At 41.2% G+C, this 23254-nt stretch overlaps 1 protein-coding gene across 7 annotated transcripts in view; it reads right to left on the bottom strand.

Moving 5' to 3' along the window:
* Positions 1-23254, bottom strand: part of SULF1 (sulfatase 1) — a 143564-nt gene that overhangs the window by 67208 nt on the left and 53102 nt on the right. For 3 of the 7 annotated variants that reach the window (XM_039841816.1, XM_039841821.1, XM_039841817.1), the window contains exon 3: positions 935-1084. The exons of 3 other annotated variants lie outside the window; for them this stretch is intronic. The gene's annotated coding sequence lies outside the window, so the exon portion shown is untranslated. One more of the 7 variants, XM_039841820.1, reaches the window with a different exon arrangement.

Below are 23254 nucleotides of genomic sequence, written 5' to 3'. Positions count from 1 at the left end.
GTCTCTTGGATGTCACAAGGGAATGTCTGTATGGGAATGTAGGCTGCCCTAAAATTAATTAGACAGTGGTCCACTTCATGAGCTCCTCTGTCCCCACGTATCTGAGGGTCTGTATTTTGATCTGCAACCATAAACTGGCATCAGATAAATAAACATAACGAATTAAGTGTGAGTGTTGCAGAGCAGGAGGAAAGGGACTCCATCGCGCATGTCTGCGTCTTACATTCCGGAGGGTGGCCTGGGACAGCGAAAGAAGAAAGGCTGTGTACTGTTTACCTCAGCCACACACAGTATCTTTGTTTACACAAACACACACACACACACCCCTATTATTTTAAACTTTATGAGCTGTTTTGTAAACAGTTCTAATGCTTTTCACTCTGCAGCTTGTAATTAGAGACAGAGAGGGAGAGAGGGAGAAACCCCACAAGTAATCGGTTTTTGAACAAAACTCTAGTGTCTGCAGCAAGGCGGTCCTGACTCCATTATCTGCAGAGTGACCAAACAAGCCACCTCCGACTGGTCCCGTGGCTCTTGAAGTCCATACGTAAGATTCAGAGTTGGATTTTTGGGGGTAATAACTCAGGGTTATTTCAGTGATTGCTGGGCATGCCGAATACTGAAAGCCAACGATTGTTCTGCATCGACTGTTTGGTTTCTGCCCATTTGTTTTAAATCATGAGAAAACTGATACGAGCACAAAAGAACAGGAAAACGAAGGAAATAGGGCTTTCTCCCACAGAGCGTGCATCGGCCTGAACAGTTACATACAGAATTTCTTAGAGGGCTGGTCGTTTACGTAGCGAAACTCTGCTCACCTCTCAAAGCCTGCACGGGGGTGTGGAGAGAGACCGAGCAGGGTTTTCTTGCACTCACCATGGAACAAAACAACTCCTGCTGACTGTAGTGACCTAGAAGGGACAGTTAGACTCACTGTGTCCAGCAAACGGTGGCCCTCCGAGGTAAAGGGTCAGCCACGCACGGAACTGAAAACTCCTGACAGTTAGGATGCTGATAACACTCCCTGGACCCCAATCAGCGTTGCTGGGCAATCTTTTCTTTATCTTCCTTACTTTACTTCTTCCTTTAGGAAAAAGGAAATTAGTTTTAATGGTGCCTGGTATAAACTACATTGAACATCATTTCCTAATGAAGAGAAGGGAGGCAGAGTAGATTTTTTTTTTTTTTAGCCTATAAGGTGACTTTCCTTTCTGGAGAGTTAAAGGTACAGGAGGGACCGACATTTCTTATGTCACAGTTTATGATTGATTTAGGGGATTTGTATGTAAAAACACGGGAATTGAGAGGTAAAGAGCTTTCGACAGGCCTGGCCCGCAGGAGTGCTCGATCCTTTATCCCACCTCCCTTCGCTAAAACACACAAAACACGCTACTGTGCAAAAACTGCACACAGACAATTCTTTATTCAAAGCTGACCTTTGAAAGCCTGTCATCCTCTCACTGCCTGGTTTCCACCTCCAGAAGGAAAAGAAGTAAAGAAGAAAAAGAAGAAGAAAAAAACTCTCTCAGACAAAATGCAGAACCTGACAACAGAGACAAGGATGCAATGTTTGAATTGGATACTTTGCGGCGGGCGACAAGTGCCCTTAGAGACTAACGATTTGTCTTGAGAAACAGTCGAAAATGGAAGAAATGTAAAGAGAGCTTTTTCTCACACGTGGAAAGGGAGCTTGAGGAATCGTGCTCCAAGCCCTCAACGAAATATGCCAATTGTAGTTATGGCCAATCGGGCAAAGTTTACAGAACTGTGTTTAAAGCAGTTGAGCCAAACTCTACAGGTGACGTGAAAAGTTTCAAGTCACATATAAAAGACAAAAAAAAAAAAAAAAAAAAAAAAAAAAGACTGGGAAGACTTCATGCCCACTGGGAGGAGAGTCGAGTTCGCATGTGCCTGTGTGGCCGGACCCCACTTCAGTGCCCAGGAGGTTTCTGGGGGTCTCTGTCTCCACCGAGACCCTCCCTCCCCCCGTCCGGCATTTGGTGCTGAGGCAAAAGGGTCCTGCTTCGTCCACCGTAGCAGTTCTCTAAGGGTGACTGCGAACTTGGGGGAACCCTGAGATCCTTTTGGGGGTCCACAAAGCCACAACTATTTTGATAAGAATACTGGCACGTTATTTGCTGTTTTTACTTTGTTGCTATTTCGCGGATGGAGTAAGAGCAACGGTGGGTAAAACCGCAGTTTTTCAAAAAGCCAGTTTCACTTAAGATGAAGCAGTAAAATGACTCATTTTCTTAACCTTGAACCCTTGACTACAGATCTTTTCCAGTTTCTGTTTTAGGAGCTAGGAGGTCCATACAAAGGCCTGTGGAGGTGTCATGGTTTTCTTGAGGAAAAACACTTGTGTGACCTAGTTGCGGGCTGAATTGATACCATTTTTTTTCTCATAATCACCATTTTTACTTGAAAGAATTAGTTGGACTTAGATATTTGGCAGTCATTTTCTCAAATGATGAATGAAACGAGACTGTCTTTTCAAGGAAAACAACTGGCAGTATTTGCTGCATTTGCTGCCAACAACAGAAATCTAGCTTTCAACTTAAAACCAGGATTTTGGAACGCTCGGATTTGCCACTATGAGCTTGGCAGCTTGCCAATACAGAAAACCTTTCCGATGACATTGGTGTTGATATTCATGAGTGTTATTTTTTGATATGGTAAAATGAAATGTGTCGACATTTGGGATATTTGCTTGATCTGCTGACCCAATAGTTCCCAAATGACCAAATCCGATGCTACAAAATCATACATGAGTAAAAAAAATTCAATCGAAGTACATGAAGACCTGTTGGATTTTAAAGTAACAGTATTAAAATTTTCATCGATATGGTTTCAGATTTCTTACCACTTCTAACTTTTAAAAAATTACCACTTGTCAAGTTTTGGTATAGTATCAAAGAAGATCTACAAGTATCTGAAAAAACTATGAAAATATTTCTCCTTTTCCAACTACTTATCCACAAGAGGCTGAATTTGATTCCTAGACTTCCACCAAAACAGCAGATTTCAACAGACTGGATGCAGAAGCTGCTTTAAGAACCCAGCTCTCTTCTATTCAGATAAACATTGACGAGATTTGCAAAAATGTGAAGCAATGCTACTTTGCTCACCCACATCTTTCTGCTTTGGAAAATACAGGTATTTTCATAAAATATATCAGTTAACATATAATAGATTTATTATTGTTATTTTCAAAAGGATTAATAACTACTTAAAAAATTTCTCAGCTTTAATGTCTACATATCAATAGCTATAATCTTATAAATAAAAGCTCTTGGGGGTCCTCAATAAATTTTAATAATATAAATGGTTCCTGAACCCAAAGGGTTTGAGAGTTGCTGGCTCATGGCATACCTAGTTCCACGGGTCAATCCAGATTGTCACCTCTAAGACTGTCGATCTGGCCCTAGTCACAAAGTTCTCATTCACTTTTTTTTTCCCCCCTTAAAGCCTTGAAACTGTCCTAAATGCCTGATACCACATAGGAGTTGTTAACGAGTGATGGCATACTGTTTTTATTTTTTTAATCTGAAGATAACACAAAACTTTACAAATGAATGCCCGTACACGTAAAGCATGCGAGACACAGGATGAGAACCACCCACTCAGCACAGAAATACACCTCTCAGGGATGGGGCAAAGAACTGTTTCCAGAACAAAGCAATGCACTCCATAGGGCACAGAAAAAAAGGAACATCATAACCAACCAACACAGCAGGGGAGATGAGGCCAGCAAACATGCCATTTTTAGAAGTTGAATATAGCCAGAACACATGTAGTTTATCACCACAGTGACGCAAAACAGGATTATGCCTGCAAAAAGCTGGTAATCACATCCACCCACAGCCGCCACCAATCTACATACATTTCTTAGCATCAGTTTCCGTGGCCCTTTTTCCCTTAATATTGGCTTTCAGGTTTCCCATACATCACTTCTTCTCTTTCAAGGAAGCCTTCAGGATGTGCTACCTTCTTTGATATATGCAAAACCAAGAAGGAGCTAGTTTCTTCTTTTTAACAACCCCATAGCTGGCAACATTCATCTACTGTTCATGCCCCGGAAGCCCATTTCCCAGGCTCATTTATTATAACTCCAAGCGAAGAAGATAGACAAGAGTCTCCTTCTGGGGCAGTAACATTTTTATGCCCCTCTAACAATAAGTCTCTTCCAACAACCAATGTCAGCCGAAAAACGTGCATCTCCGACCTGCAACACCTTTGGGGAAACACTTGGTTAAAGGATGAGCTCCTCCTTGAACAATGTTTGCTTTTCTTCCCTTTCTCCTCTTTCTTCCCCCAACATTGTGAATCCTGAAATCGGAAGGAATCCTGAAAAGTCATCTATTCACAAAAAGTGTTATTGTCGGTTACTCCTGGGATTTGGTGAGGGCGAGAGACGGGTTTTCTCTTTACTAAATTCATAGATTTTTTTTTGTTCAGTGCTTTTTTGCATTTATAAAAGCAGAAATAAGTACATTTAAGTTTTCTAGGTTTCCCCTCTGTCTTCTTGTGGAGGAATAGATTTGAGTAATGATAAGAATGAAACGAGAGGTTTTAGCAGAAAATGTACTTTTGAGACCAAGCCCCACGAAGGTGAGAACAGGAACCACGTCAAGATGAGCGAACGAAAAAACGCGAAAAGTCCAAGGCTGAGATTTGTCCAGCTTCTTTCAAATAGGAATTAACAAAACGAAGGAAAACTACATGCTCTAAAAATTATGAAAAGAGCCAGAAGAATCTGATATTCCCCAAGCAGATGCTACCGAGTGTCTAAAGTTTCTGATAATGGTCACCAGTTCCAATGGTGGCACCGAGGTCCGAGAGAATGATGACAAAGAGATTACTGGAGTTCCAAAAAAAGGAGCATTGGAAACTTCAATTTATATGGGTTTGGCGAGAAGATAGCAATACTGATAAACAGAACTGCTGATGTGGTCTGAGGCATCTTAGCTAAGTCTTAAAGTATATGATTTATTACATTAAATTCCGGTCAATTTGCCATTGGTTTTACATACTTACAGTTTATTTATATTGAAGTATATATATATATTTAATGTAATAAATCATATACTTTATGATTTAATTTAGAAGTAGTTCGTTGCAACAATAAACTTCAAATATCAGTGGGTTAACACAATAAAAGCACATTCATCATCACACTCCGAGTCTCCGAGTCACACACAAGCTGGCAGGGAGCTTTGCTCTGCCCAGTCGTGCATGGACACAGGCCGACGGGGGCACTGTTGTCTTGTTGCTCCAATAAGTGGACTAAGAAGCAGAGAAAGGAAAAACTACAGAATCTTGCAGGAGCTTTTCATGGCTTCAACCTGGAAGTGACTCAGATCACTCCTAACATTTCATTGGCTGCAACTAGTCACATGGCTCCATCCAACTACGAGGAGGCTGGAAATGTGGTGGAGCAGGCGAAGCGTTTGCTGAGTGCTACTGCTCCTGTCTGTGCCGCAAACATCGAGTTTCATCGGTACCTTATGCATTTCTCTCTTTCGAACACACACATGCATATACACATGTGTGCACACACACATGCACATACTTAAGATATGCGTATAAATATATTTCACACAGACACATATTTCAAGTAATGAAGAAACATAAAACATAGTCTTCACAGCTTCAAGTTCAACCATTCCTAGGTACAAAAAATGTACTTTTAACAGATTTGGGGTTTTTTTGGGGCATATTTCCTTTCAGTTTGTTGCTCTGATATATATAATCTGGCAGAATACAAACGTATTTTAAAGTTCCACGAGTCTTGTGATACATTTAAGTTGAAGAAAATTTTTTTAAAAGATAACTAAATGCTGTATTTATATTTCAAAAGCATTTCTCCAAATATTTTCTTGCAGTTAAAAGCTCTGTGAGGAAAGAGGAACACCTGACTTAATGTATAAATTAAGCCATAGCCAAGAGAATTCCACTGGCCTACTTTCCAGGAGGTCAAGCTCACCACCAATACAATGTTCTTTATCATTTTCTAAGGGTTTATTTAAATACAGGAGAGTGGAGATACAAGTGCCTTCTGAGGGGTCCTGCTGGCCTCACGTGTGATGACCAAGAAAGGGAGGTCTGGGAAATAGAGTGTAAAGGATGCATATTCATTTCTAGTTCCTAGCTTAAGACAGGGGCAAAAATTATGGAAAATAGCTCTGACATAGATATCATATGTATCAGATGACATATCTGATATATACAGATTAGCAAAACAAAGGAAATACTATATATATAGTATTACTTATAGGAGAACCTTTTAAAAAATCAAACGCCCAAACTTGAGTCAAATCCTTTGCTTAGAGACATTTTCAGGAAAACCTTAAAATTCAGATTAGTTCATGTATTGGTATTTTGAAAATACTGCTTCGCAAGTTTTACTGGGAAATATTGTTTTTATTATTGGTTAAATGTATATGATTCCAAGTCTTCTAATGACAAAATCATCTTCCTCGTGTGCTTTATATGTAGCTAAATCCCTGTGCTATCTTCAGATGATTGTCTTTCCTTTAGCTGTATACTCACCTCCCAGGGACTAACATGCATAGTTGTACATTTATCGAGTTAAAAGAACAACTCCATTAAAATTTCAAGTGAAGTCCAGGCCTACAATCTTGGAAAATATCATTGCAGTACAACAAAGTGAGTAACTAGAGGCCTTTCTATGAAAATTAACATTAATCTTAGCCATAAAGCATGCATAAAGCATACGATGAACGCAAATTGTTTATTTTTTGACACTCATTTGATATATGGTATTCTCGTCTGATCAAATTCATCTTCTTACCCTCAAATCATTATCTGAATTTTGCTAATTACCCTAGAGATATTTATCAATGTTTGGAGATGAAGTAGCACTGGAAGAGATATGGTAGATTTTAAAACCATAAATTCGCTACCGTTTACTAATTTAAATGATTCTACTTGCATGAAAGTCCCGTAGTAGTTTGAAACTTAAAATATGACTTCTGTCTTAGTTCATTGTCTGTACAGAAGTTGGGAAATATTTTAGCTAATTAAAGCTAGCATTTCCTCTATTGTCACAGAAGAGTAAACTTTATGAAGATGTAAGCTGCAGGAATTTGTAGGATGAAAATTTTAAGAGCCTTATTATCACCCTAAACTAATATTTGTCTTATTTGTAAGATAGTCTTCCTGAAAAGGCTCAGATTATGATCTACGTCCATGGACATTTGTGGCAAATTTCTGTTTATTGTCACCGGAGTGTCTTTATAAACAGTTGGACAAGTCCTTAGGTTTCATCTGGACTTCTGCTCCACAAACACCCAGTGGTGTTCCAATGCCAGAATTTATTTTCTAACTACTCTGTTTAGTTTTAAACCTTCATTTCTTAGCGCACACAAGAACAGCACTTGTCACACAAAGGAGCTGATATAATTAAACCAGATGAAGTGCCTCACAAGTAAAATCAGCCATTCATGAAAGCTGGTCACCAGAGGCTATTTCGAACAATGCATATTTCAGAGTAATCTACAGTAATCCCTTCTCTCTACTGATTTGGTTTCCGTGAACTCTTAAGCACATGTGTTCTGCCAAAAGGAAGCTTATGAAAACCTGATGTGATATTAGAGATTATAATGCAACAGGGTTGGGCTGATTTTAATATCCGAGTTCAAAAAGGAAAGCCATTTTCAATTATATGTGTAAGCTCGCTAAAACATTATGCGTATAAAGGTAGATGGTGTTTACTTATTAAGGGAAAAAATAATGTTATCTGAATTGGGTGTACGTGTAAAATTTGCATATAAAAATGGGGGAGAAACTAAACCAGTTTTCACTGATGGACAGATTAGCAAAGCCCAGAACTATTTTATGGCTATAAATAGTGAGGAGCTTGTATTGTTTAGAAAATTCTTTATAAAATCGTGAATCTCTGGTCGATAATTCTTTTGGTTGATTATGGTGAAACATTATCAAAACCTGTTACATCAGCATTTGATGACTTCAAAATATTAGTTGTTGTCATTTGTAGAACTAGATTCTTACGGTTACTGAGTGAGTCTGGCTCCCTGAGAAGTTTATCAAGACCTATAGTCTCGGTGGATTTCTGGAGGTTTTGTTATTAGCAACCTCCGCCTTATAGGGCTAATGGGAAGGAGACACCCTAGAAAACAAATGATAGAATCTCTGAGTTAGAAGCCATTATGGACTGAACGTTTGTGTCCCTCCCACCCCCACATTCATATGCTAAAGTCTTAACCACCCCCCATGTGATGGTATTAGGTGGTGGGGCATTTGGGAAGTAATAGGTGATGAGGGTGGAGCCCTTATGAATTGGATTAGTGCCTTCATTAAAGGGACCCCAGAGAGCTCTCCCATCTTCTTTCCATGTGAACACACTAGTGACCGTCTACGGATCAGGTAGTAGGTTCTCACCAGAAACTGCATCTGCTGGTGACTTGATTTGGACTTCCATCTTCCAGAACTGGGAGAAATAAATATTTGTTATTTAAGTCACCTGGTGTTTGGTATTTTTGTTAGAGTAGCCCTTATGGACTAAGACAAAAGAGATCTTAAAGTTTACCTAGACCGACCTTTAACCAATGAATAAAACTTCTTTAGGGCATCAATGAAAAATGTCCATATCGGTAACACTGAACTCACAAGGTCACTTGTTTAATCTTGGGGCAGCATTTTAAAGTTAGAAAATTTTCCCTTTTATCGAACGAAAGTATGCCATCATCTCTTCTTAATGTTTCATCATGCTCTGTTCTGCTGAGGCACACAAGATAATTCTATGTTCTTCTATGCAGCAAATGCTTTAAACGTCTAAGATTGTTTCCATCTAACTTCTAAATCTTCCCCTCTTACAAACCACCTATGTGGTGGTTTAGTGGTAAGTGATGGGAGGGTGGCGGAGGGGTTACTTTGGATTTGGCCATTGGTTAGTTAAGTATTAGATCCATAGATCCTATAAAGCTGTAGTTACAGAAATAGGAAGCCAGCATATTTAATGTCTATCTGGCTCAAAAAATTTTTCAGTACCAGAATACTAATCGATGTTTTTGAAATTTGCTAAGAAACGTTTCCTTATGTAGCACTACTATCATGGTTGGACTAAATTCAATTAAAAAAAATCTTCCTAAATTTGCATAATTAACTTGTTAATCAGTTCCGTTGGAGGAGGAAGATCCAGACTAAAAGTCATAATCCGAGTACTGGCTTTTTTTTCTTTCCTTGACAATTTAGTCATTGATTCCTCTCTAGATCTTGAGGATGCTTTCCTTCTAAGGAGAAATACCTTCATCACCACACTTGGCTTCCAATGTCAGAGCACCAGATTCTCTGAAGGAGCTGTGCAAGAGAAGAAAACAACCATTCCGCCATCAAAGGAAGGCCCCAAGGTCAAGTATTTAATTTCTAAGATAAAACAGAGGTTTACCATAAACACCTGGGGGGCTCGTTAATTACTCCAGAGTTCCTGATTGGAGGGTGGAACCTAAGTAATTGCATTTCTAACGAATTCTTTGGTGATGCTGATGCTGATAGTACTGGTTCAGGGTAGAGGACTCAACTCACTAGCAGTAGCCAAAGGGAAGAGGATGTAGTCCAAGCCTGGGGCAGGTGCTACCCATCTTTTCATGAAGGTTGATTTGTCAGGCCTTTGCACTGGCTGGAGCAGCTGAGCATTCACAAGACAAGATTATTGATATTGCTGCCGGTTATTTCATAGCTGATAGGACTTTTGTAAAGAAAATAAGTCCCACGAGTCCTTGGCATCCATGAACTAAACAAGCCTGACAGTGGCCCAGTGCAATGCTAAAGCTTGTTACATTTATTAAACGACTGTTATGCACAAAGATCTTTAGGTAAATTATTCCTAGATATTAGGGAAGCAGAGTGAGTTACTTGCTATTGCTTTAATAAAGCCTTTTCTCAGTTTTCTAATTCCGTCCAGATGTCTCTGCCAATCACACTCTGGGCTTTTACCTACATCTATCACCTCCTCTGAGACACTGGCAGACAAATACAGTCGCAGTAAAAGACAAACTGAATCCAACAATATGATCCAAAATATATATCACCCCACCATGATGTGCAAGACACATGAGGTGCTCTGGGGAACCCCATGCTGACTTCTCCTTCTCACTCCACAGAAGAGTCAGGGAAGGGGCGTGGCTACACAGAAGCGAACCGGAAAAGTTAGATAGAACTCATCAGTCCAGGCTGAAACAGAGTGAAGGTCAGGTTTACAACCTTCCAAATTACTTTGTGCATCTTAATTCTTATAGCAGCGACTTCTCAGAGCTCCGAATTCAGACACATGGTCTGATACCCAGCAGAGAAAGTGCAAGCATTCTGGAGTTGGGGTTTTCCTGTTGTCCGACTTCGGGGAGTATATCCCCAGCCCACGTGGACCGCTGCTGGGAGCTGGACACCACTGAGAACAGGTGCATCTTGAATTTGTGGCCCTTTCTTCTTCCTTTTTCCTCCTCCCCATTTCATCGTGTTTCTCCTTCATTCCTCCTTATTCCTCCCCCGTGACGCCCTAAAGTCCTTCACCACTCCCTTCTTTTGCACCCGAGTCTCTAAATTTCCACAGTTTCCAACATGTGGAGGAAACCTTACATTTTATCAAAAAGTAACAATCTTTGCTAATATCCACTGAGCATGTTCCAGGTATTAAACCTTTCACAGTTAGAGTTCACTTTATTCTAGCCACATACCTATGAAGTAGGTACCATTCTTACTCATTTGGAAACTGAGATGCAGGAAAGTTGAAGGGATTTGTCTAAAACTATATCAAGGGGCAGAACTGGGACTACCTCACACCAGAATCTTTGTTCTTAACTCTTCTGTGTCTGTATTTTCTCCTGAAGTGCACATTCACTTTTAAAGATCTTGTGTGCCTAAATAATTCTGAACTGCAAAATTAACGTGGACAAGTTTCAGGGATGAAAATGTGCATCAGGTACTGCTGGTGTTTCCAGGCATTTGTCACTGTGCCTGGCAGTATCTACCCAAGGAGAACAAAACAAGGCATCAGTATTGCAGCCACACACCACGTGCAGGCCCCCTCGTACCTCCCAAACAGAAGGGGACTCTCAGAGCTCAGTAAAACAAAGCATCGTCGCTGAGTGAGAAAGTGGACTAGCGTGGCCAAGCATGAATATTCAAGACCACAAGTCACAACTCTGTGAATTTGAGGGTCTCCTCTATTTGTATTTAGCATTGTGTAGTCACGAGACAACTTGCGATGATTAATTAATCCTTGGTGGTAAGGCAGAAGGTGAAATAATTTGTGCATAGTCACGCAGTCGGTCATTTTCAGGCTCCAAGTTCGTACTGAAGCGCTGCATTTTCCAGAGACAGAAAGAAGATTGGACTTGACTTCCCGCTTTGTGTCTGTGATCTGAGAGATTCACCCCCGACCCCTGAAATTTTCTAAAAGGAGGGCAGGTGGCTGCCATCTGTCCTTAGCCCACACCCTCATGACATCATCCAATATCACCAGTCTGAGGAAGTTCCTTCTCCTGAGACCACCCCGGCCCCCTACTGCCCCTACCTAGAAGGCCAGTTCCCCAGCCCCAAGGAGGAACGCCCACAGAAGGCCTCCCTGAGTCTTGGTTTCCTGTCTTGCTGGGTGAGGGGGGTACAATCCAGTTAATATATTGCTCGAGGCTGCTTGTGGCCCGTTTCCCATCATGTCCTCAAGTGCTAGTCACAGTGATACCTCAATTATCTACCACAGTTGGGGGAAGGAGGGTCTCCAAATATGTAAAGTTCTGAGATACTTTACCTTAAGTATTTACAGGCTGGTCCTTAAAACAAACAAACAGGAACCATTTTAAAGCACTGAATTTGCACAAAGACCTGCCAAAGTGCAGTGGCTTATAACAACAATGACAACAAAATTACTTCTCCCTCTGTTACACGGTGGCTGCAGGGGGTGGTGGCTGTGCCTCCTGGAGTCTTCTCCCTGCAGGACTCAGGCTGGGGCAGCAGCCCCCGATGTGAGAACACGCCATCCTCATGATGGACCCCAGGGGCAAGAGCGCTGGTGGAAACTTGCAGGGCTGCTCAAAGCACCTGGCTGGACGTGGCATCCGGCAGGCCTGCTCACCTGCCATTGGCTAACGCAGGTCACGTGGTAGAGCCCAGCGCGGGTCCGGACGTGCTCAGCTCCCAAGAGGGGTCTGGTTTGCAAGTCCCACTGCAGTAGGTCGGGATGTGAAACTATGTTCACTTCTCTGGTAGGGGAGGGGTGGCAATAATTGCAGAATGTGAATTAATTGACCACGTGCACTTTCAAAAATTACGTATCTTCTAGTCTCCAGAAAATACTGGGAATGACATCACTGCTTTGCTTCATTTCATGGCTCTGGGTCACCGCTGTTAATATAAATATTGCCCTCGGCTATAATTCACATTTTCCTCAAAGAATACTGAGACCTGGAAAGGTATTTGCCCAAAACACAATGACACTGGAGGAATACTGTTTGGCATTCCTTACGGATGCTTTCCATAGTATTGTTTTCACTTTCTTTGCTACCAATTATCAGCTGTTTTAGTTCTTTTCAGTGTGTTTATCTCATAACGCCACCTTCTCTTCAAATATGCTAGAGAGATAGGGAGAGACCTTGCTCCATCCTAGTTTAAGAGTAAAAAAGTAAGGGTCTCTCTCAGGTGCCATCCATTGGTGGGTCTGCTGCACGGATGCTGTGACAGACATTTGGGTGTGGGCGCTTCATAGAGTTAGATTCCTTCTTGGTTTTGCCTGTGTCTGGCTGGTCGTGGGTGTTAGATAAATAAAGTTAGGCTTTGGGGTTAAGCTCCACAGGAGCACCCTGCTTTGCCATTTCCCATATTTAAAAGGAATTTTTTTCCTAGAAAGTTGACTAAACATTAAAACTACCTGCATTTTTTGTTCTATTCTATTGATTTTAATTGCTCTAAACACTTAATTCAGCAACCTTTGGTAGAGCGATGTGTAAGGCACTTTGTTGGGCATTGTTAGAGATGACAGATGGAAAAATGAGGCAAGAACCTGCTTTCTAATGGGTAGTTACATACATTACTAGGTACTAACGTAGTTCCAGCTTGCGCTAGCAAATTCCCTCTTCGTAAAGGCAAGACAGACAGCAAACTTTGAAAGGCCCCAGGGGCTCCTTAGGATGTGCACGATACTCACTCCGGTTTGCTATTACCCCAAATACCACAGTAGAGTCTGACGTTCATCCTTTTCTAATGAAAACAAACTCCAAAGAGTCATCTTGGACAAGTCAAATGTTTCCAACTTGGTTAGTGGACAGATACTTCTTAGCTAACGCTTTCCCCTAACTTATTTTTAATTGTCCTCTGAATGCCTGACCTTACACTGATAATAACCAAACTGTGAACAAGGTTTTTCATCTACTATGTTGTTTCTTGTATCTGAAATCCCATTAGAAGATATATTTGTTCTTTCGCGGATAAAATAACTCCTATGGTCACAACCCACAGTAGGTTCAAAAAACTGAAGCTGAAACTCACACTCAGATCTTCTTACTCTGAGGCTGATGGCTTCTCCTCCTAATAAATCCATTCTTTTCCATTTTATCTTGCTATTTTGTGAATAATTGCCAACGTGATCGTTCATGGGCATAAATGTTAAAAATATATAACTAATGTAATGCACAGAGAAAAAAAGCAGTCACACTAGTTTCATTGCTATTTTTCATTATAGCTAAGCAAACAGAATGTTGATTTTAGGTTTCCTTATTCCTTCTGCACAAACCCAACAAGCACTGAAAATATGAAGAAGTAATACTGTCCATAGTAGAGGGAGTAGAGTGAGTTAAAGTGTTCATGCTACTCTCTAATAATTTTAGCAACACTATTATGTTGATCAGAGCACCTTTAATAGAATCTTAGATTAAAAATATGGGAAAACAACTTTTTGATTAAGCTATGTGCATGAGATAATTTGGATTAAATAACTTGAGGATTAATAACTTGAGGAAAGCCTTGAAGATATATTGATTTTAACATTTTAATAGTCTTTTTACAAAAACGGACTAGAGAGTTAGATTGATTTCACTGCTGAAAACGGAACTCAATTAAATGAAGAGGACTGTTTTGCAGTAAGTTAGCACCTTTCGCAGTGGACAGCGGCTAGAAAATTTGTAGTTTTCTAGGCAGAAATAGGGGAGAGGACAGCGTGGGACGTGCCAGTTATTCCTAGAAATTCACCTCACCTTAGTCGTCGCTTTGCCCGACCATGGGGATGAATACAGAGGCCATACAATAACGAGAAGGCACAACTTTTCTTTATTTTGTCTGATGGTGACAACCTATTTTTCTCCAAATTTTGAGCTTATATCATTTCTGTTGCCATTTGTTGAAGGGAAAAATTCATTTCTTATTTTTGACTGATGCAAATAGTTCTAAATTATACGGCAGCGACTGCTCACTGCCCACTTGATCATTCATTACCTCTTCATTTATAACAAGATTCTGATTTTCTTTGCAGTGGCAATGTGCCCAGCTTTAGGTGACATCTCTCTACTTCCCTTCCAACTCTATGTGTCCACATGACTGAATTCTTTCCAAAGAGATGGAATGAAAGGGCTGTGTAGAACTTCTGCGATGGTTCCATCGAAGAGTGTGACTAGCCATTTGTCATATAACATGGACGGAGCTTCATCAGTCATCCTGGACCATGAGATGCTCTCACTGGTAAAATGTTCCATAATGGAGTAGGCAGAAAAGAAGCCTGGGTCCCTAGTGGCTATTGTCCCAGCCCTGACAACCTGACTCTGGATTCCTTTCACTTGAGAGAACAAAACCTTTTGTGGTTAAGACACTATTTTGATTTCTGCTCTGTGTAGTCAAATTCCCAATTATATTTCCTAACTAACACTCTAGATTTTTTTTTTTTCTCATTCTACCATCATTCTAGATTTAAAGTGCTAGGAAAAAACATGGCCTTTTAAATCAAATTAGAAGTTTGATTTATATTCAGAATCGGAAAAAGCAGAACCCGTGGTTAATGAGAGATTTGAAGAAATAAAGAACTCCACAAATAAAAGTGTAATTACAACTTATAATAAGTGCTATCAAATCCATGGGGACAAGTGGGAACATGAAATTCTCTCAGCAGGCATTAATCTCCAAACTAATAATTAACTAATATTTAAGCCAGTTTAAGGTTTCTTGGTCAATTAAAGAATATTAGAAATCTCTCATTAGCTATAGAAATGAAAAACAGAAATGGATTCTTCTCTCTTTTGGTAATTTCCCAGGATTCAAGGGATTTTATTATAGGAGGAACTGCTCATTAGTTTCTTAAAAAACAAATAAATAAAACAAGCCTGCAGTCTTTATGTAGACAATATACTGCAGTCTACCTGAGCTTTTTTTTTTCTAGCATAAATACTTTTCTATAACTGAGGAAAAATAAACCACATATGTTTGAAGGCGAATCCACTGAGATCACAGTAAATTTTTAAAAAAAGATTTCTATAATCGATTGGCTATTCCATTCAAACACTCATAACTGAAGTCTTTTACATATTTTTTTCCGTATAAAGAACTGATAGTATTATTTCTGCAGCCAGGTTGGTGTTGTTCTGGATGATGCAGTCAAGGAAGTTCACCGACTTTGACCTGATGAAGAACAACACATCCTTCGCATCCTGATGAGAACAATGGGAGTGGATTTTAAAGCCATATTTCTGATCAGACTGTGCCAGTTTAAACAGACGAGGCAAGAGGGAGAACTCTGGCTGAACTTTCTCGAATGGCTCCAGCAGAGCTGCTGGTGGTGCATCTTGCTTTCACGAATGCAACGAGGCAAAAGGCTACCTGAGTTTTCTTGAAAGAGGTTAAACGGTCACCCTCAATGATGGATTTTCATATTTCACACCCACAGGAGGAATTCCCATGTTTTCAGGAAACATTGCTTATTGTTTTCTTACTGAAATGCAAAATTTTAATGTTGTATACAAAGATAATAACACAAACAGCTTCTCTGAAGGAGGGTTGGGTCACGTTTACCATTAATGATCTCTCTTTACCTGCCGACCTTTTCCCTGTTTTCCCCTCTCACTCCTGCAAATATGACTTTTGTTTTTGGTTGAAAATAGGAATTCTGCCTATCCTTGAACAGCAAGGATTTCCTAAAAAATTCAGACTCCTAAAACTCAGGTCTCTATGCTTCGAAGGAATGTAAACACAATTTGTTTCGCATATATGTCTCAGTTATATCAGTTATACCTCAAGTTAAGATTTTTAAAGCTCAAATTAATACATACATGCATTAAATGTATTCCAGAGAGGCTAAATTACTGACCCCAAATCGCTGTTTCTCAGAGTGGAGGGAACCCCGCAACTCGCGATTTCCTGCGATGTCACAGGACACTCCATCATGGTTGAGCTACATATTGCACTTGATGCAAAACTAATCCGAGGCAGCTCCCTTTTAATTCCATGGATGTTTTCACTGAAGCCAGTGTGTCTCAAGCGCAGGGACTGGCTCGAATGAGCAAACTGCATTTGCGTGGCGAAGAAATGTCTTGTGTCCCTCGACACCCACATAACTAAAGTCCGTGAAACCCTCTCTGACATTCTTCAGAGTATGTGGAAGTCCGTGGTTTTAAAGAAATTATACCAATAAAGAAGGCATGAGGGAAAGAAAAGGAAACAGCCGCACGTCGTCAGCTCCCTGGGGAGAAGGTGTTCGAGAACTCGCGTGTCATCTGGCCCCTCAAAGGAACGGCTCCGTGGGGAAGGAGGTGCGCGGTTCTAGAGCGGGAAGCCCCAAGTTCAAGGACGGACGCCCCTTCCTTATTTTCTTCTCCTCACTTCCCGGCCTCTGCCCCCTGCCATCAGCGGCTTGAACCCAGAAGTATTGAGGAAGAAGAATGGAAAGTCCAATGTTTTCAGTGATCAACAAATTGGTGGATCCACAGTTCTGAGCTTAAAACATTTCTACCTCTTTTTTTCTTTTATTCTCTGCTCTAGAAAGCAAATATCACTATTTAGCCACCCACGCATCTACTCACGGCACCCCTACGTTTTATCAGAAAGCTTGTTCTCTCCAACAAATATTTAGAAGGAAAGGCTTTCTTCACAGGTTTTCCTCCCTTTGAGAACTTTGAGATTCTGCAATACCCCGATGACAAAAGACATCTCTGCTTTCAAACACACGTCCATGCATCACTGTGCCTGCCTTAAAAATGTAACTGCTGGAAGGGGTGTCTTTCTTTTCCACTTTCTCTCCTTTTTCATGAACACCTCTGATGGAAAAACAATGTCCCATATTTCCTCACCAGAGCCAAATCTACTTCTCCTCTTACAAGAGTAAATATATAATAGTAAATCTTCAAATTCCCTGCATTTCCCTGAGTTCTGCTGCCTCAGCTTTTCTGAGCCAGGACTCAGACTAAGTTCGACAGTCTTTCACACTGCCCCAGCGACAGCAGGCAGGCCTCGCTGGCATCACGCTTCTCAGAAGGAATGCCCAGTTGTCCCTCCCTCGTTTACGACTACCCGGGTATGTCGTGGTCTCGCAAATGGGAGTCGTTACAAGTTGATATGCTTTACTGTCGTATTTCCGTGGATTGTCGACATAATTTCTATTTGATTGAATTTGGTGGGAAATTAATGGACAGACCTATAGACGTGATCCTGTCTTGTAAATCCCGCCCCTGTCCTCTCGACTCTTGCCCCATCGTGCTCCATCTCCCTTCCCCCAAACACACACTTTCTCTTTCTTTCCTTCTCTTTTCTTGAATTCTCCTTTTCAGAAATCCTTTAGCTGCGCCGTGCAGGTAAGGCTACGAGTCTCGGGTTAGAGATTCATACTGAACTTACAGATTTTTGTGGTCCAGATTAATTTGCGTTAGTTTAGAGTGATTCTAGCAGAGATATATGAAATGCTTGCGATCACCTACTGTATGACGGGTCCTGTGAAAGTTACGAAGAGTATAATTCTTCTAGGGACTTATGGGTCTTTCGTTTGTATATTCTACCTGGCAAAAGACAAAAGAAGGCATGACAAATAGCTCTTTGGTGTGGAGCCCTCAGTGACATCCTACAGCGAGAACATACATTGCTAACCGTGGTTGGCAACTAGGTTCAGGAATCTGGGCAAGAAGGCAGGCAGCGCCGTCAACGAGACACGAACAGCCTGTGCGTGTCCCCTGTTGGGGCGGGAAGATGGCTCCTCGCAAAAGAACTGGGCCTGCTACAGGAGGAGGAGGGATGGGTTTGGAAGGACGTTCTGAATCTGAGGTTCTGCTCTCCCACTTCCTAGCTGTATGATTGTGGAGAAGCTGACATCCTCTCTGTCTTGTAGTTTCTCATCTCCAAAAGGTAATCCCTGCCTGTCTTCCAGGCTTGTTATTATTGTCAAACGACTTAAAATCAGTGGAGTACCTGATAAATATGAAAATGCCTTATAAATATCAGGCACTCTAATATTTTGGTCTCTGTTTACAGAAAATGATCCTGGTCATTCTGTCAGGAAGGAAAGTGACTCATCAGTGTCTCCATCTCAGGCGGTGGCACAGCTATCATTCTACGAATGACAGATGAATCTGGAGGCCATATGTATCCCTTCTCCCCTTCTGTGCTGGTACCTTCCCCACTCATTTACTTTTGTCATCTAAATGTTTCTCTATTTGTTCTTTTCTCTCCATTCCTTTCTTCACTACCAAAGCTCATAACTTCACCTCTTTTCCAGATCATTGTAACAGCTTCTAATGGTGTTTCTGTCTCCCGTCTGCTTCCTCTTAGATTCGTCTTTGATTCACCCAGATACCAGAACAGTCTTCTTAGAGGCTAGCCTAATCACGTCTCTTCCCTGTTCAAAATTCAGTGCCCTTCCAATCGGGGCCCTGGCACTAAAAACACCTCCTAGGGTCAAAGACATTGCTAACTGTCCAGCACGATATCTGCCCAAACAACTCCACTCCCACCAAAATGGCTGACCGTTTTTTCATTCCCTGAGAAAGTCTGGCCATCACTAAAGCCTTCCTTGACCTCCCCTTGCCTCTCACACACTTGCTTCCCTTCCCCAGAATTTCTATGGCCCTCTTCTGGTCTCTATTGATATTCTGAGCACCTGAACCGTCACTGTCCCTTTAGGGCTCACCTGGAAACTAGCACAGCGCAGGGGTTTAGAAATATTTGTGGAATAAAAGTATGATTGTCTAGATGGTTAGATACTCCTTACAGGTATTTCTTCAACTTAAAGTAAACTATTTTAGGAAAATAAATTGGCTACATCACCTTTTGGTATTTTCAGTCATATTTAAAGTTAGCAGGAGGACGAGATCTTTTCATATTTGCATATCATAGTGTAATGTGAGAAAATTAAGACATTAAAATGACTTTTTCAAATAATGTGTGCTCTCCCTTCGAAAGCCTTTCCTTTTTCTGAGAACGATAAAGCCTCAGGTGTTTGGGTTCCAAAGCCGCCCCCTCGGCCTTGCAGCAAGTAGCATGACAGCAGAGTGCGTCTGAGCAGTGGGAAGAAATCACTGACAGATGCGCCCTGCTCTTTCCAAAGACAGCGCTGGACTCTAGCAGGTATCCAGCTTGAGGGCTCAGCCCTGGCTTATCTCACTTTGTTTTGGAAGTAAACTGAAGTTTGCAAAAGAAAAGACTGGAGTGTGAGAGACTTGGACCTGATAGGATTTTCTGTTTTCTCGCTCTGTCTCATTTTTGCTCAGTACTTGGTTTCCGAGCTCCTCTCTGTGGAAACTGTCATTAAGTATCCCTCCCTCACCTTCCATACAAGCGCTTTCAAAACTCACTAAGCTTCGGGCCTTGTGGGGCAGACTCCCGCATGCTGACATGGTCTGGAAAGGGGTTCTCACCTGAGTGCCTTCAGCCCTTTGCCTAGAAACCTCAAACCAAGTTCATAGTCATGACTGCAGACAAATGGGTATGGTTGCTGTGGTGCCAGCTTCAAGAGCATTGTATAGAGGTCAGGGGTGACCTAGGCACATGCCTAGAAAAGAGCTCAACGGCTCAAAAAAAGGCAAAATTAACCAAAAAACTAATAAGCAAACAAACAAAGCAAAAACCAGGCTGATTAGTTCTTCTTTCTCTGCCTCAAAAAAAGTCAGTTTCTCAGGTTTTATAGTATTTTAATTTTGGATGCTTGGTTCAAAGGGCCGTGGAAAGACACAGCCTATGAGGAATTTGCAGATCAGCAAGGGAAGCGAAAAGTTAAAAGTCGAAGTTCACCATCTCCTGTTGTACAAAACAATACATATCACAGACTCAATTCAAACGGGCGGACATTAGCCTCAATGTCCCCGTGGTAAAAATGGGAAGCACGTCAATTTGCTATCAGGGAATGGCTTACTCATGAGGGAGACTGCTTGAGTGAGCCACATCCCTGAGGGACCCTAGATGCCCACACTCATGCTGAGCGTACAGCTACGTCTGTTTAATACGGTATATTCTTGGAGATCAGGAACTGGGTCAAGAAAGTCCTTCAACAGAATTACGCATATTTAATAATGGTTTCTGGCAAAAGAAATCCACTCATTGGACACTGGGTTTGAGGTTATCAAGAAGAAATGTATAAAACTACCAAGCAATTGATACACCAGGAATGAGAAGCAGTTTCCACCCAGGGTGGCAGCACTCATTCGACAAATCTCAAGGAGCCCCACTGGGTACCACGTGCTGGGGATGTCCAGAAATCTGGGCATTTGCACCCAGTTTGCTAGTTAAGCTCCTTCCACCTACAGAAAAGCAGAGAGAAGTTTCTGAACGGCCCAACTCAGGGACTTTGCTCTCGCTGGAGATGTGGCACAGAGATGTGGGGGTCAGAGATGCTACTTATCAGAGCTCACGTTTACCGGCACGTCGTATGTGCCAGGCACAGTAACTGAGGAGGTAGGGCTATTTTCTCCATTTTCAGCGATAGGAACTGAGGTACAGAGAGATAAAACAGCTTTTCCAAGGTTATGCAGGCTTCACTGCGGGGTTAACTCAGGAAGTCTGAGCCAGAACACCTCTCTGTCCCCCCGCCCCGGGGAGGACGGGAACCTGATTTACACCCTGGCACTAGACTTCCTGGCAGCTACCACTCTACGTCTTGCTTCTGTGGCTTCTTCTTCTGAAACACTGGCATAAAAATTAGAAAATATATCTGCCACACTTCTCTAAATAGACATGAGTGAATCGCCATACTGACACCCCTAGAAAAAAGGCATATCCCCAAGTGTCGGTGTTCTGAAGTTCCATCCTCAGTAATTTTGTTTGTCAGATGATTACTTTAAAATGCAACCCACTTTAGCTTGGAGAATGTGGACAGTGGACAACATTCTCCACTCCTCCCAACCAAATGTACCTAGTGTCCTGCTTACCATAGATATCAACAAACATGAAGAGCAGGCTGCTCCTATTCTTATTTCCTGGCCCGGATTTTGCTTTTTTTTTCTCACCACTTATCTCTCTTTTGCTTCCAGGAGTATTCACACATCCTACCCCTACAGGGCACATTATCTGAGGAATATTTCTTTAACCTTCCCCTGAGCAAGAGTGATTGTTTCAAAGACAATAATTAACTAAATCCAGGTCATTCGGAGCCAGTGAGACTCCAGAGGCTTTGTTGCTTGACCTGTGAAGGAAGTCAGTGCTCTGTTGTCCACTGACTTAAGACTTGTGAGGGTGAGAGGCTGGAGCTGCAGCAGCCACGTTGTAAACATGAGGATGTAAACACGCCTATACGTAGAGCCCTCCTCAGCGCACAATGTCCAGAGATGTAGGAAAGGAAACAGAGTAGGTGTCTTAAATTGACTCTAGTGCAGCCCCAGCTGCAGCAATCCCTGTCCCCTGCAATTACCCATGAGCTCAGTCCCTTGTTGCCTAAGGCAATTTGGGCCAATTTTTTTCTGTATCGACCCAAAGCATTCTAATTGACTCTCTCTCTCTCTCTCTCACACACACACACACACACACAGTAAAACTTCAATGTTAAAAACAGGTTGCTTTCGTGATAGAAACAATCCTTATGAAAACTAATACAGTTTCACTTCCAATCAGCACATTTCTATCTGAATTATTTAAAAATTTTTCACTTAAGTATTAATGAATTATGAATGGCGACTTTTGTGTTTATAACAACCTGAAAATACAGTTCTTGTTAAATATGTATGACATCAGTTCTACCAATGTTAACGCATTCGTTTCGTAGACCTGGGAAACTTGTTATCTTGCCAAACTCTCATACTGCCTTTGGATACTACTATCTTGTCTTATTTCTCTAAGTCTCAACAGAGTGGTGAAATAAAGTCTTATAATTCATGCATCTGTCAGGGAAACGTAGTCTATGACATATGGAAGATCAAGCTGACTTCACCAATGGTGAAGTTTGAATTGGTAATACAACAGATGAGTAAAAGGAATGGCGTATTCCTGCTTTTCTGGCACCTCGTCTTATGTATTATAAAACTTCAAATGATTGGTGATGCTTCTAGAAGTATATCCCTATTCTTCAGAGTTGGCATCTTGGAGTCGACTAGATTCTCGTTTCTTACTGTGTACAACTAATTCCCTTAAAGACTGAGTTAATTGTAAGTTGCCCAGAAATTGACTATGTATGATTTAGTCAAAGTAGCTATTGTTTATTTCTTAATTAAGGAGTTTCTCAAAGAGCCATTTGGTTCTAAAGATGTAATATTATATTATAGACATTTAAACCATGGGTAAATGCTTTCCGAATTTTTTCCATTTTCATCTGGACCTTGGAGATTGCCTATTTAATTAGTAGCTACTTCCTGTAAGAAACGCGAGCAAGCGAACCAAGATTTCAATAATGTGAGATGTACATCAATCGCATGTGAATTCAGCCTCAAGATGAACTTCAATCATGTAGCTCTCGCTATCGCTAAAGTCATTAACAGAAGATTTTTTCCAAAACCATTCATAGCTTCCTTATCATTCCCATCCCTTGTCATGGTTTTTGTCATTATCATAAGCGCTAAGAACAAAACTCCCTTAGGCCAGAGAAAATAGTCAGTTTTATAAGTGAACCTTGCCAATGTTTTCTCCTAGTCTGTTGTCTGACTTTTAACTTTGTTTAAAGAGTTTTAGGCTATTCACAACAAGCCTTTGATTTTAATATCACGATAAGAGACAGATTGGGGTAAAAAATAACTACATTCTTTCCAACTTGTTTGGTTTTGGAACAAATAGCCCAAGGGCCTTGAGAGTTAGCTTTTAACACTACTGTCCCAATACCACCCTTATCAGTGATCAG

Source organism: Pteropus medius, unplaced genomic scaffold, assembly GCF_902729225.1.
Source record: "Pteropus medius unplaced genomic scaffold, Ma_sr-lr_union100, whole genome shotgun sequence".
NCBI classification, from domain to species: domain Eukaryota; kingdom Metazoa; phylum Chordata; class Mammalia; order Chiroptera; family Pteropodidae; genus Pteropus; species Pteropus medius.
Note: the sequence above shows the minus strand (reverse complement) of the source record. Positions and strands in the feature narration are given on the sequence as shown.